Consider the following 9,761-nt stretch of genomic DNA (forward strand, 5'->3'; position numbering starts at 1 on the left):
TTCCACTTCTCCTGGAAGGTTAAAGATATTGAAAAAGAACTAGAAGACTTAGTTTCGACAGAGGATTGGTCTAAGATTTTGGAAGATATTAAAACTCAACTGGATAAACATACCAGAGATATAAACGAAAGAAAAATTAGTTAGTTAAGGAGGGAGACCCTGGACTACAAACTGGGAGAGGTTTACACCTGGGCTGAGGTGTATGCCCAGAGACGTAGGAACAAACCGTACAGTCAGCAAACTGACATATCATCTTCCGGAAGTGAAACAACTAGCCGACCGACAACAAAGAAACATACCCTACCCACCACAGGAAAACGATTAACCGAAGATACTATTGAGAGACCTACACACAGAGACTGCAGTCCAACCACTTCGGAATCTTTTTAGAGGAGGGTCGGAGCGACAGAGGTGACCCCGTCGCAGTAAAAGAAAAAGAGAAGGTCCATCCCAACAGGAGAATCACGATCATGAAAAAAGACAACAAAAAGAAGAACACTTAGTTATAAACATTTCGGATACCACCTTAACGAGACACGAAATGAAACTGTTACAAAAAGGAACATCATTTATTCCAACGACACAAACCAACCAACTGGAATTGGAAGTAAGCACTTTCAGATTCACAAGAAAATTACGACTACGCCACTTTTTTGATAACATTTTGCCACCTACCACCGACAAAAAAGAAGATTTACTGTTGGGTTTACGTCCTCCTAGCACATATCTAGCACCTTGTAGCCACAAATGCATAGATCTGTTTGAAACCTTGGTCAAACAAGATCTGACGAAGATGAATTACAACAAAAAAGTCAAAAAGAACATCACCCAAAAAGACCAAGATACTCTCAGAAAGATAGCAAACAATAAAGACATTAAATGCCTTAAAGCTGATAAAGGCGGAGCATTGGTTATCGTAAACACTCAGATGTACTAGAAGAAGATGCAGGAACATATCACTGATCCTGAAACATATATGAGATTAGACACCAACCCCACCACCCAATTTAGGAACACTTTGAAGGATATACTTCAGAAAGCTCACGAATTAGGAACCGTCGATGAAAGGACTAAAAACTACCTTTTGTTAGAGCATCCAAAAAGCCCATCGATACACATGATCCCCAAAATTCACAAGGACCTAAATGACCCTACATTTAGACCGATTGTGTCTACTAGAGGCTCATTAAATGAACCTGTGGGAAAATTCCTCGATAGATATCTCCAGCCATTAGTCAAACAGATGAAAAGTTATGTGAAGGACACAACTGAATTTCTTCGTAAACTCTCTGAGATCACACAAGAAAGAGATAAGAACTTAATTTTCTGCACGGCAGACGTAAAATCCTTGTAGACATCGATCCCCCATGGGGGGGGGGGGTATCGATGCTATCGAAAAGGCCATTTTGAACAGCGACTTAGCAACCCCCATGCAACAGTTCCTCATGGAACTTATGATGTTCATCTTATACCACAGCTATTTTCAACATGATGAATCGTGGCACATGCAGCTATCCGGGATGTCCATGGGAAATTGTGCAGCCCCCACATACGCAAACATTTACATGAACGAGTTCGAAAAGATCAACATTTACGAGAATCCCGACTGGTCCAATAACCTAAAATTATTCGTCAGATATATCGACGATTTATTCTTTATTTGGAAGGACACAAAAGAACACCTATTAGAAATGCTCATAGATTTGAACACCAAAGACGACAGAATTCAACTAACGTGGGAGATAAATGAGGAGTCCATCACATATTTAGATGTACACATTTCAAAAACCACCACAGGCTTTGAAACAGACTTGTTCCGCAAAGAAACTGATCGCAACAACACGTTGCACTACTCCAGTTTCCACCAGGGGTCCTTAAAACGACACCTTCCTTATTCACAGATGTTACGTGCCAAACACATTACGTCAAACAGTGAGCAAAGCATTAAACGAATCAAGGAAATGCAACGCGAATTATCATGGATTTATCGTCTTCAATCAATGCAGCCATTTGGGCTCAACGACAGAATTGAACTTAGCCGTTTCATTTAGATCACTATGTGATCCTCTGATGCCAAAACGTTTGTGTTGATACCGGACACGTATACTCATTATTATCAATGGCAGCATGTTCTTTTGGTTAATCACATTTACACTGTTTACATCACATTCACTTTTTTCGGTTTCAATATGGCCGCCGTTCAACCCCAGTCCGTTTTTCAGCTCGAGTTACCACTTGACCCAGTCGGGTCCATTCACCTTTCACCTTTCCACGTGAGCTAAACTCGCGAATCCACGACGTGACACTTCACCTGCGATTTCACAACCAAACGATCGCCGAAATGAAAACCCACACCTCCTAACCATCAAGTAAGTCGGTAATTATACCGCAATGGTAAAGCTGCTTTATTTTAATAGAAAGGCATGATTAACCGATGGCGCTTTTACCTTCCATTTCAGTTCCCACGCACTCAATAACCTCCCGAAGTCCACAAACGTAAGTGCAGCATGCTAGCTCACTAAACCTTACACCCGAGTACGGTTCACACATCGCTCACTTTTCGTTCAAAGTGGCCTTTTTTTGCCACTTCACTCACTCCCGGAAGCACAAATTCAACTCACCACGCACATTTTGATTTGGTCTATTATGTCATATTTATTGAGATGTTTACTCAGTACATTTTAGTTATTGGCTATATCTCATTTCTTGATTTTGTAGAGCTCCTAGAAAAAGGGCTAGCTCGCCCGAAATGCATCGGAGCGTTTAAGGACATGGATGGATTTGACAAAGGAATAACATTGTGTTATACAACGAAAAATTATGTATGATATGACATAAAATATCTAACGAAAATAATGGATAAATAAACGAAAAACGAACCAATGAAAACCGCTTTGGAGTCTCATTAGAAGTACCTAGGGAGTGCCCTAAAGACAGGGATGCATTCATAAGTATGTTTGCCCACACTCAGCATCAATTCATTAACGTGACGGACGGACACGTTACCTGCAGGAGCACCCAACCTTATTAACATCGAAAGAATTTCGAGAAAACCATCGATTAAATTAGCTGTGCACCTAACCCATCACTTACATTGTATGTGGAGTCATGCCATCCCCTATATGTGCTTCCGATGCCTACACAATGTGAGTATCTCCTCTATGTGTTTGTGTACTGTACACTCCTCACCTGTCCACTACTGAAGTACATACCACTTAAATCTCATGTTTTCCACCCCATGCTTTCTCCTGTGTGAGCCTCCCCACCACTTCATAGTGTGACACTATACAGTGGGAGTCTGATCTGTGTACAAGACCAATGTGCCACTCAGGACAGTTTCACAATTAGTTATGTGTTATTTTCTTCTACTATTTTGCAGTCATGGTTGCTCATGTGCAGTGCATATGTTTGAGCAGCACAGTCCTCTAGTCATGTTGTTTGTATCTGGGTTTCCCTGAGTTGTGCATCTGTGGGTGATGGGAAAGCTGCTGCATGTGTGTTTGCTGAGGTACTGCTACCCTTCCTGAGTGTGATGTTATCTGTGTGCTGTGATGATTCGTGTTGTGTGAGTTCATGGTGTGGCACTCAGATATGTGTGCTACTGGTTTGGTTGGTGTGCACACACTGCAGTGCTGTCAGTGTATGTTTCCTTGTACCTGCCTGATGTGCATCCCCCTTATGTCCAGCTGAGTTTGCAAGGTGATGAATTGGTATGTGCATCTGTTGTGTTTTTGTTGTGGATGTATACAGTGTTTGGCCTGTGTTGGCTCTTTCTACTGACAGATGCTATGTGTGTGTGATGTTCTATGTGCATGACATTGGGTGTGAGTAGTTTGTGCATTGTGATATATTCAGATGTGTGTTGCAAGTGTAGTGTGCATTACTTGTGTGTCTATCACAAGCAGCAAGGTGGATTCTTTTTCATGAGCTTGTTTTGATTGCACAATGGTGGTTTGTCCACCTATTTTTGACCTGGCACTTGTCAGGATTGTGCATGTGCATGCTTGTGGTACACTAGGACACCATGTTCACTTGATGACTGGTGTGGTATCTCTGTCTGTGTTAGCTTATATGTCCTATTGATCCCAGTTAGTGTTCATGATTGGCTTGTGATGATGCAATTCTTGTTTGTGTTGGAGCATGGTGTCTGTGCATTGGTCCTGAGTGACAATGTTGTGTATTCCTGTTCTGTCTAGGGTCACATTGCCTTTCCACTGTTTGGCTGCACATGTCTGGGCTTGTTGGACTTCTGTGGATGTTGTTTGTGAGCTTTGTGTTTAGCTATTGTTTTTTGTCAGCATTGGTTCAGGTATCCCTGAGTGTGATACTGATGTTTGTAGATACACCACAGGCAGTGTAATTAGTTGTCAGTGAACTCACAGGACATCATTTGAACAATTATGCGTGTTTCTCAAGGGTGTTGAGTGTTGCAGGTGTGAGTTGGGTAGAGGAGGGGTATGTGTGAAGGTCCTACTTATGTTTGACAGGGAGTGTGACAATGAGCCATGTGTGCTGCGCTGATGACATACACATGTCAAGTAAGTTGACATAGATGTGTGGCTGGTCACTGCATGACTTCTGACACGTCCTATCATTCCTGTGCCTATTCATGGCTTGCCTTGATGTAGCCCTGAGTTGTTGCACAGAGGTCACTGTGGTTTAATTTCACTCACAGTGCCACCCATGTCTGATTTGATGGCCTAAAGGTTGTGTGATATGTTCCTTCTCTTGCATGTGATGTACACATGCTATGTGGCTTGCTCCATGGTATTCCTGCCCTGTCCACTTCACTTTTGGCTGGCCTATTTATTGTCCTTAATTGGTGCTGACTTATGGTATGAGTATGTGGCTGAGTGTCAGTGTGGGGTGTTTCTGAATGACTTGACAGGCAGTGTGAACAGTTCAGTGAATGCTCATATGCAGTGTGAGCCTTCATTTTTTAATTATACTCAATTTGCTGAGTGGAAAGTAGGTGTGAGGAAGAGGGTTGTCCAGCCCCTGAGCTTCTGTGCAGGTTATTCCTCCTCACCCCTCCTTCCCAGTCAATCTCCCTTGTCCTTTGATGTGTGAGGTGCGAGGTCTGGCTACACCTGGCTGGTTAATTGTGCAGGGGGAGCACAGGAGAAGCACACAGCATGTACCCAAATCGATGTGTGATGTGTAGTGAGGGAAGGGTGAAGGTGGAGCCCTGTGAATCTGGGCGGGTTGCCCATGCCTGACGCATGCTCTGCCTACTACATTGTGCGAAGGTTTTCCTGCGTCTTCACCGCTGCAGTGACATTCCCGGGACATTGCAGTAATTTCGCAGGTTGATGGGTGACCCGGATGCAGAGGGGTGAGTTTCTGACAGGTAGGACATGTATGGGTACACTGAGGGATATGTTCCTGTCCCCACCAGAGTGTCTGATGTGGACAGGAACCGTATGTCAGCACAGGAGTTGTGTGTTGTGGTTGTGTGTGGAGTTGTGTATTTGCGTACCTGTGGCGTTGTCCACGACGTGTATTATTTGCTGGTAGTGGATGAGTTACAGAAGTGGAAAGGCTTCAAGAGCTGGATCCATAGTGGTCAGGACCGGGTGGAGGGAACCGGGAGCCGAGTTTTGCTCTCTGCTGTAGTGCTTATGCGTGGGTGGATTCTCTGCTGCGGTGTGTTGGGCTGTTTGCGGCATTGTGATTTGTACGGCGGACGGGACGTTATTCTGCACGGCGGTGTGTCTCTATTGGCTCCCTCCACCGCGGTGGCGGGCGGAAAATTCTGATGGTTCACGTAACTCCGCAGCGGACAGAAAATGGGCTATGTTTGCCTATCGTAATATGGCGGGCGCACGGTCCGCTGCTGGAGTGCAGGAAAGGACATTTTCCGCCAGCACAGCGGATGCACATCTGTCCGCCATCCTAATGAGCCTCCTAGTGCTTATACTCAAAAGTGCCTTTGACGTGGGGGTAGCTTCTAAGCAGCTCTCTGAAGTGCGCAAGAATCCCTTTCAACCCAGTCATGTCTGCCAGGCTATCTGTGGGGCGTAATCAAGCCTTTGGGTGGGGACAGGGCACCTCCTATTCCAGTGAAGTGTTAGCCCTTCCCTTCCACCCTGCACAGGTAAGGCCATCAGAAAGTAGATGGGTACTCCGACACACCAATCCTTCCTCTGTTGTGGCTGTGTAGAGGAAATGCACAGAGTGTAGCTATCATCCACACAGATGTGAATTGGAGACAGGCTGTCAGGCACATAGATCAGTAACTACAGAGAAATATCCACTCTCTAAAAGTGGCATTTCCAAAACAGTAATGTTAAATCCAACTTCACCACGGAGAAGGAGTTATCATTACCATTCCAAAGACATGAAAATTGAAAGAGCTTTTCCCCTCTGAGGAATTCCTAATTCTAGCTTAGGAGAGGGGAAAGTCTCACAGTAGTGAAAAACGAATTTGGGTGTTTGTCATTACCAGCACATGTCCTAATTCTAGCTTAGGAGAGGGGAAAGTCTCACAGTAGTGAAAAACGAATTTGGGTGTTTGTCATTACCAGCACATGTAAAGATTAACCACAAGTCTTATCTTTTACTTTCATGGCACCCTGCCCTTAGGGTTTGTTAGGGCCTACCTTAGGGGTGACTTATTGTGGTAAAAGAGGAGTTGAGGCTTGGAAAATAGTTTTAAATGCCAAGTCGAAGTGACAGTAAACTGCACACATGGGCACTGCAATGGCATCGAGACAGGTTTGAAAAGTCTACTTATGTGGGAGGCACAATCAGTGATGCAGGCATTTGACCTAGAGGCCCTGGGTATATGTTATTCCACTTAACAAGGGGGTTTTCAGTAAATTAAATATGCCAATCATGTATACACCAATGTCACCAAGTTTAGGGAAGAAGCACATGCACTTTTGCACTGATTAATAGTGGTAAAGTGCTCAGAGTCCTACGGCCAACAAAACGAATCAGCAAAAACAGGCAAAAGGTTTGGGGAAAGATCATCCTGAAGATGATAGGTCTAACATGTGTCTCTTACAGCTGAAAGTGGGGAGATCTACGCATCTTCTAGGGAGTTCTCATCACTAAGGCGGAAATACCTAGATAGACCATTAGCATTGGTGTGGTCTACAATGAAAGCACAAAATCCAACGGCGGACCCCAAATGCCGCACAAACCTAAATATATTACCCCAAGTTGTATTCAAAGTAACAAATGAATAAGTGGTGTGCACAAGCTACTCCTGCATCTGCCGTTGGGGGATGCAATCCGCCTGCTCGGAAAACAAAACTGGGAAAGCAATGGAGCGGTGCACTACCAGAGTATGGTAACGTTCAATGATGAAGCAAGATCAGTTCCTTTGTTGGTATCCTCCTTTATTTAAATTTATCCAAAATGAACAAACAGAACATCAGCCAACGCATTTCGATCAGGAGATGAACTTCGTCAGGGCTGGAAAGGAGGACATAAATGACATACATAAGTGTCATGTGTATTATACAGTGAAACTATATGTACAATCCTAACAAACATTCCAAAAGTTCATTACACAAATATCATTTACAAAAAACTCATTACATGTGCGGCAAAGGGTGCTAATTTCAAATGTGGGATCAAAACCACGCAAGTGCAATAAAACAATTTAAAAGCCTATTTAAAAAGACAAACTTGTGCAACATAGAATAAAATCATGTCAGACACCACAGGGTAGAGTAACGATCCCTGGTGCTGATTGTATCAAAACCAGATCAGAGCATACCATCGGCATTTGAAAACAAAACCAAAAATCAGTCGGTGGGGACATAGGTCATGTAGTTGTGGGATGCGGGAGAGAATATGTGATGCACAATTAAATATCCCAACTTCAAGCTGCATCTAAGTTGTCTTGGTCGTATTTTCTGATATGCACAGTGTAGGTGCTTCCTCTAAAGTTGTAGATCTTGAGTCTATAATAAAGGACATTTCCTAGATACATGAGCCAAATGTGCTGACCTTCCATTAATCATCCACTGCTGTGGAGACCTGCTCAGTAATGGGCATGTAGTTGTAATGAACAAGCAAACTGTAAATGATGAATAAAATATGGGCCCCAAGCAGAATAACGTATAATGGGCGTTATATACTAATACACCTATAATTCCTGTCATGACAATGCAACGTTGTACCGAAGTACCTACCAAGAGTATATGACGGAATGTAACATTCACGATGGCAATGGGGTATGGTGTCCTCCCAGATCGTAAAAGATCATAGAAATGTGGCGTAGGCCTCCATAATAAGGGCCAATGTGAAGCAACCTAAGGAATAAAGGAGAGTAATGAACGGAAGGTCAAAGATCACAAAATAATAAAGGGCAAGAAGGAGGTGCCTAAAGCAAATAGTATGAGACTGCCAGCGGAGAGGATAATGAGTTGAAAGGCATGCTATAAAATCTGAACACAATGTTGATACAAAAGGGTGAAAAAGCGCCGAGGAATTATTTCCAAAAGGCACTCAATCTGTATAGACTGCACACGGAGACCCAATGATAGATCCTTGTAACAATGAGGCATAATAGTCATAGGCCGGTGATTATATAAATTTTAAAAAAGGGAAGATATATGCGGGTGGGCACCACGGAGCATGCACGCATTGATAGGCCACAATATAATCCTGCGCAAAGTGTAAATATAACCAATGAAGTGGAAAACGTGCGCAATGGGCTGAAAACCATTCCTACCCATTGTGAAAAGAATATATTAAAATAGCCATAAAGACATACATACGTAACGCAAAGTCCGGAGAGGACTAAGTTATGGGAAGCATCCCACCATGGAGAACAAAGTCTAAAGAGTATAGGAAAGCGCGGACGCTGAGATGCATTCCTGAGCTCCCCCATTAGCTAAGAGTTCACTGGGAGTCGGTATTTAAAGAAAATAAAGCTAAAAACGACAAAATGAACAGGGCCACGTTGGGGCTGCATATCAAATAAGCAATCGCCCCAGAGAAAAAAGTACATTGCAGCATGTCAGAATCTGGATTCCTAGGGCTTACCTGGAAGTACAAGCGTCCTGGCTCTTCTGGGAGTAAAAGAGAAGCCACTTCCCGCTCCTTATATTACATGATTGGAGTGTGCTAAAATTTTATTTGCAAGTGGCACTGAAAAAAGACTAAATTGGCCCCAGGCCAAGTTCCGGAATGTGTGGTGGGTGAATCCCTGTCTGTGATCCCTGGTACGCCAGGACCAGCTGAGAGCGTGACGTAGGTTCGTTCCTAGTGTGGTCGCTATGCGACCAAGGTAAACACTAGGCCCTACAGCGGTAATGGAAGAGATACTAAATGCTGCAAAGGCACGTACACCGTGTCAGAAAAGAATGATCAATCTCCACGAAAAGGAAATAAATGAAATAAGGGGTGAGCACAGTGTAGTACGAAGGTGCACCTGAATCACGTTAATACTCTAATGCAAGAATCTAAATGGGAAAGAATAGCAATGCATGGACGAAGCACTAACGTAAAAGAGCCCTGTGTCGATGCGGATGAATTAGATTACCGTATTGGTGCGGATAGGCGCCCCCCCACCAAGAGGGGCTGTATACCTAGTCCGAGGCAGGGGAAATCATGTAGTTCAAATAATGCAAAAATCTAGAGACTCCCGTTGCAGGGAACAAAAAAGAAAGAAGGGACAACAGAGTAATAGCCAAATAGTCAGAGAGATAAGCGCCGAAGCCATGGAGGGCTTCACGTGGTCAATATTGATGAACAGTATCATGGTCAAGAAGGGCCAATCGTAAATAAGGAGCGCAATACTC

At 43.6% G+C, this 9,761-nt stretch overlaps 1 long non-coding RNA gene across 1 annotated transcript; it reads right to left on the reverse strand.

The window, feature by feature from the left end:
• Positions 1–7,331: 7,331 nt before the first annotated feature.
• On the reverse strand, positions 7,332–9,135 carry LOC144782913 (uncharacterized). Its single transcript, XR_013601311.1, has 3 exons — positions 9,004–9,135; positions 8,148–8,267; positions 7,332–7,422 (listed from the first exon to the last, which is right to left on the reverse strand). It is a non-coding gene; the product is annotated as an uncharacterized LOC144782913 (long non-coding RNA).
• Between the last annotated feature and the right edge of the window lie 626 nt (positions 9,136–9,761).

The sequence above is a fragment of the Lissotriton helveticus genome, chromosome 9 (assembly GCF_964261635.1).
Source record: "Lissotriton helveticus chromosome 9, aLisHel1.1, whole genome shotgun sequence".
In the NCBI taxonomy this organism is placed as follows: domain Eukaryota; kingdom Metazoa; phylum Chordata; class Amphibia; order Caudata; family Salamandridae; genus Lissotriton; species Lissotriton helveticus.